The sequence below is a fragment of the Lactuca serriola genome, chromosome 1 (genome assembly GCF_051521515.1).
Source record: "Lactuca serriola cultivar US96UC23 chromosome 1, Lser_US96UC23_V15, whole genome shotgun sequence".
Taxonomy (NCBI): Eukaryota; Viridiplantae; Streptophyta; class Magnoliopsida; order Asterales; family Asteraceae; genus Lactuca; species Lactuca serriola.
Window position 1 is genome coordinate 97,019,474 of NC_136408.1, and position 6,435 is coordinate 97,025,908.

A 6,435-nucleotide genomic window follows, 5' to 3' on the forward strand; every position below is an offset into this window, starting at 1 on the left:
GAGGTTGAGAATCCATTAGGAATGGAATGCTAAAGAATAAACAAGTTGGTTGCATCTGAAAAGATACTAGAGTGGGACAAAATATGTAACAGTTCTTTAATTATGGAATAAAAACTTTATTTTTGTTATTGCATTTTTGTTTTACGAAAAGAAAATGCTCCAAAATAATTTGAAAGATATGAAAGCATACTAAAATGAAAGACAAAAAAATGATGAAATTGTGAAAAAAAAACAGATATGTAACTTAGACACAAACAAAAAAAGGATTTTAAGTACACTAGACAAAACCTTAACGTCATTTTCCAATTTATTTTGAACTTAGAAGGAAAAAGGAAATAAGTTTAAGAGAACACACACAAAGAGATTTGAAGTACTAAAACAAATATTTAGAAATAAAAGAAAACAAACCAGGTTACATGGAGATTATTTCCATTTCTCCAATAAGGAATTTAATCCTTTATTCATCATGTATCTTTGTGATAAGATCTGCTAACTAGTTGTCAGTAAGAATGTAAATAAGCTCAATATTTTCCATTTGAACAATGTACCTAATGAAATGATGTCTAATCTTAGTATACTTTGTCTTTGAGTTTTGGATAGGGTTTATGCGATCAAATGACACTTATATTATCATAGTAGATTGGAGTTTTGGTATACTTGAGATCATAGTCTAGCAACTTATTTTGAATCCAAAGAACTTAAGCACACCATCTACCTGCAAAAGCATTCTTTGTTTCAGCAGTAGAGCAAGCCACTGATGTTTCTTTTTGCATAACTAGTTAATGTTGAGTATTTGAGATATTAAAACTGATTTGACATTTTTAGTTATTTAGGGAAGCCTTTTTAGAGTTTTGCATTTTTGGTAAATGTTTTATTTTCCCTATAAATAATCATTAGGTTAGCTTGTGATGCAAGCTTTTTCCTGAAAAGGGCTTCTTTGTACGTTCATATCCATATCAATAATATATAAAACCTTAGTCAGATTACTTCAACTTTATGGTGATTCATTCATGATTGTTCTCTAGATTCCGAATTCAAAATCTCGTGTTTATTCCTAACAAGTGGTATCAGAGCGGGTTCTTGTAGATCTCAGCGATTATTGCAAGAATCGATCAGATATGGTGAAATTTTTTCATGAATCTCATGTTCTTCAACTTTTGTAAGTTTTTTGAAAAGAAAAAGTGAAATATCTCGTATTATTGCAAAACTCAATTTAGATTTGTTATTTTCTACACATTCTTTCACTTAATTTGTTCTTGATTTGTGTTTTGGAAGAGAAATAGAAGAAGAAATTCGTGTTTTATTCTCATATTTGTGTTCAGATCCATTTTCTCTCTCTAGAAATCATCTTAGATCCGTTTCTCTCTCTATAAATCTTATCAGATTTATTTTCTCTCTCATTGAATTTTCTATTTCTTGTTGACGGTATGATGAACTCATCAGTTTCAAAGTTGTTAATTTTGATTAAAGAACTAGGAATGAAAGTTACAAATCCGAAATTTAGACTTTCAAATACAGATCCTTTGTATCTTATATATGTTCCAATAAAATCTTCGCAAAGTGTCATTGATTTGTATAATCTCTTGGTAAATGGAAATATTGATAAAATGCATATTTTCATAATCTAGAAAAATGAATTGTGAAATTTTTGGATGATAATGAGCCTATGTTGGAACAATTTCGTATTATCAAAAATCATTTGGAACGAGAAAAAGAAGAACAATTGGAGAATGAAAGAAAAAGAAAAGAATATGATGTTCAAAAAGATGTTCTTGGTGTTCTTAATAAAGTTCATGAACTTCTTCAAGTTTCCGAGAAAAAGGTGACTCCAGATGTTCTTATTGAGGGGGAGTCAAGTGTTTCTACAAAGTCTTGTGATACCAAAGGTTTCATAAAAGTTTTTTAAAAAATGTGAAATTCTGTTGAAGAAATCATTTTTTAATGGTTGGAATTGTCAAATATAGTACAAAAAGGCTGATTCCATGTTTGATTTGTATAAAGGTTGCCAAAAAGTTGATAAAAAGGTTGAAAAGTGATTTTTTGTTCTTCAAAAAAAAGGCTGAAAAGTAACAATTTTTGCAAAAGGGGGATAAACTGACATTTTCTGTAAAAAGTGGGCTGAAACTGTTAATGTACCGCAAAAGGATGGTCAGATTCGGAATTGAGAGACAAAAATGGGTTCATTTTGGAATTTTGGGTAAAAATTGTCGTTTCATTGAAATTAAAGGCTTAATTTCGGAAGTATGGTCAAAATGGTTGAATTTGTTTCAAGCTATCGGAAGTTACTCACTGGTTTCCGAAACTAAAATCAGAACAATAATTTCGGAATTGATAATAGCAATCGGAGTTCTAGAATGTAGAATCAGATACTTGTCATCAAAATCTTTTTTTCAAACAATCGATTTTACTATTCATCTTCCGAACAGTTCCGATCTTTGGAATGGTTCAGAATTGGAATTGAAAAATTCGGAATTGGATAATCGTTGGTCTTTAGTTCAGAAACGGTTTCGGAAGTTACCTGCATCGGAACAATCCTTAATCGGAATTCTATGGAATGAATTTCCGAAATCGAAATTATACCTTCAAAATCCGAAACAATCACAATTGGAATTGGATTCAGAAATGAAATCGGAAATTATACAAATGGTTTCGAAATGAACAACCAACTACATTCAGACTTACTTTTTCAATCGAAATTTGTTAATCACGAATCGGAATTGGATTCAGAAATACAAAATCGGATGTTCAATTGGAAGTGTTCGAATGTTCATCTTCAAAATCGGAATTATCAAATCAAGAATTTGTTTTCTGAATGGATGAAACTACAGTCGGAATTACACCTCCCTCTAAAATCCGAATTCAGAATTGGAAGGTATCGGAAATTGATGGTTGGGTCTCGCTTAAACGGAAATAGAAATCGTAATCGTATTTGGCAAAACCGAAATATTTTCATTTCTTATCCTTTTTTTCACAAACTAATGGGTTTTTAACCATTTTTACCCCTTCTACCCAAAATATTTTCATTTCTTATCCTTTTTCTTTGGTCTAATTGTTTCAAATCCCTTCTAATAATTGTTTCTTATTCTGTTCTTTTTGTCTTAACTTTAAAACCGAAAAATACAAAATAATTTTTGTTGTTTTTCTTTTTTTCATTTCTAAAAATCGTGAAAATTCAAAAATAATTTATTTCATCATTTGTTCAAATCTGACTGGTTTTGAAGATCCTTTTTGGCAATCTTTCTTCTTGTGACACAATAGGTTATACGCAGACTTACTCTTTGATATAGTATAGGTTGTTGGTGATTTTTCTTAACTTTCCGGATTCTCTCCATGGTATTTGTTGAAGATTCAAAGGGGAGTGTTAATTATTCAAGGGGGAGTTCTTATTTGGAAGATGATATTTGTTTGTCACTTTAAAGACCCTATGTAGTGATGAGTCTCACAATTTAGAGAAATAAATGCCAAGAAGATTGAAAATCGTGATCTTTATCAATTTCAACATCTAGGGGGAGATTGTTGAGTATTTGAGATATTGAAAGAGATTTGACATTTTTGATTATTTAGGGAAGCCTTTTTAGGGTTTTCTATTTTTGTTAAATGTTTTATTTTCCCTATAAATAATCATTAGGTTAGCTTGTGATGTTAGCTTTTTCCTGAAAAAGGGTTTCTTTGTACGTTTATATCCATATCAATAATATATTAAACCTTTGTTACATTACTTCAACTTTATGATGATTGATTCATAATTGTTCTTCAGATTCCACATTCTTCATATTGTCTTTATTCCTAACAATTAAAAAGTCTTCCTCTAAACGTTTAACAACCACCAAATGAGTTTTTCCTGTCTAAAGTACAATCTACATAATCAGAGTCAGTGTATCCCACATGATCAAAACAAGAATCCTTAGGATACCAAAGACCTAGTTTAGGAGTTTCTTTTAAATATCTGAAAATTCTTTTGACTTCCCTAATATGAGATTCCTTTGGAGATGCTTGATATCTTACACAAAGATTGGTTCTAGATATAATGTCAATCCTGCTGACTGTTAGATATAATAGAGTACTAATCAAATTATAAGGAAGGATTAACAGTTTGACCATCAGTGTCAGTCCATATCTTATCAAAGGTTGACATGGGAGTCTTAGTCGGCTTATAGTCTTAAACGGAATACTTTAGAAGACTAATTATGAACTTGCTTTGATTGATGAATATCCTTTGAGAAGTTTACTTCACCCGACGTCCAAGAAAGAAAGTCACCACTAATCATGCTCATTTCCAACTTGCTAACCATTATACTACCAAAATCTTCACATAACCTCTCATTGTTAGATCCAAATATTATGCCATCAACATAAATTTGAGCAAGGATCAAATATGCACCATTCCTTTTAAAAAAACAGTGGGTTATCAATTCCCCCCCCCCCCCCTTGTAACCATATTCAACTAAGTAGGTAGACAAACGTGTCATACCATTCCCCTGGGAGTTGTTTAAGGTCAGATACTTCTTTGTCCAATTTATACACATGATCAAGGTAGTCTTCTAGATCAAAACATGGAGGTTGTTTTAGAAACACTTCCTCCTGAAGATGACCATGGAGAAATGCAATCTTTACATTCATTTAAAACACCTTGAAACACTTGTATGATGTATATGGTAGGAAAAGTCTGATAACTTTAATTCTTGCAACTGGACCAAAGGTTTCATCATAGTTTAATCCTCCAGTTGAGTGAGTCCTTGATCAAACAATATAGCTTTCTTCGTGGTGATGATTCCATTCTCATCTAGCTTATTTTTGTACATCCAATGAGTTCCAACAACAGTTTTGTTTGAGGGCCTTGGAACCAAATTATGAACTTTGTGTCTTTTAAATTCAGGAAACTCAAATTCCATAGCCTTGATACAATTAGGGTCCTACGGTACATATGTTGTCTTTTTGGGTTCTATAAGAGAAACAAAGTTAACATGAAGATAGTACTGGATACCTAATTTCTAGTCTTGACGCTTATGGATAAGTCAAAAATGATTTGAAATGTGGTGTAATCCATGAGAATAAGTGGAGCGAAAGCACGATCAGTGGTATGATTTATTTGCGAGTTATTAGTGATTATGTCCAGACATGCAGGATTAAGAGACTCATCATTTACAACATAATTTGGATAATTTGTAGAGTCTGAAAAGTTAACAGTTGATTGTTAACTATTTTAAACAAATAACAGAGATATGTTGGGAGAGGCGCAAGAATAACAACTGTTATTGATAGTGTAATTAGTGGAAGAGAGGGATTGAATCAGTACATACAAAATTGACTTTGCTTTCCATCAGTGGATGGCTTTGAAAGTGTCACAACTAGCACTTTTGGCTAGGAAATTCCACCCTCGAGTAAGCAAGGACTATTGTGAGACTGGTACTAAGACACCTAAGTGTTTAATATGAGTTCCTAAGGAGCCATAAAGTGTTAGAATGCAAATCTCTCCAAGTATAGTGAATCTCTCCCAAATCTCTCCAAGCGTGTGAAATCTCTCCCAAATCTCTCTAAGTATAGTAAATCTCTCCCAAATCTCTCCAAGTATAGTAAATCTCTCCCAAATCTCTCTAAGTGTGCGAAATCTCTCTAAGAATAGTGAATCTCTCCCAAATCTCTTTAAGTATGTGAAATCTCTCCAAGTATGGTGAATCTCTCCCAAATCTCTCCAAGAAAAGTGAATCTCTCCCAAATCTCCCTAAGTATGCGAAATCTCTCCAAGAAAAGTGAATCTCTCCCAAATCTCCCTAAGTATGCGGAATCTCTCCAAGAATAGTGAATCTCTCCCAAATCTCTCCAAGTATGTGAAATCTCTCCCAAATCTCTCCACATATCTCAAATCTCTTTCAAATCTCCCTGAATACCTTCCTTAGTCGAAAACAACTCAAAACCGGAAGAGGAACCCCCCAAAAGGACCCTCTTGGTCCGAAACCCTCTTGGTCCGGACTCCTCTTATTAGTCCTGAACCTCTTGGTCCGGACTCCTCTTGGTCCGGAACCCTCTTAGTCCGGATACCTTCTAAGAAACCAAGAAGCTTCTTGCTTCGGAATCTTCTTTGCCTCGGAAGCCTCTCATCCGGACTATCTCGCAATATCCTCTCATTTGGAAGGATAGTCTCGCTTCGGAAAGGTCAGCTGACTTTGGAACCCTCGGTCCGGACTCCTGGCTTCGCTCCGGATGAATCAAACGACTTCGAAATCCGAGAAAGTGCTCCGGAAGTTCCTGTTTTCTTCGGAACCTCATTAATGGCTTCGGAAATTTTACCCCTTTGCTCCGGAAGTAGAAGAATGACTCCGGAATGAGGAGTTTGACTTCGTACCCTCGCAGGAACCAACCCCCACTCCGGATTTTCATTGTTTTCGGACTTTTTCACCATTTAAGACATTTTGACGCCGAAAATTATACCAAACT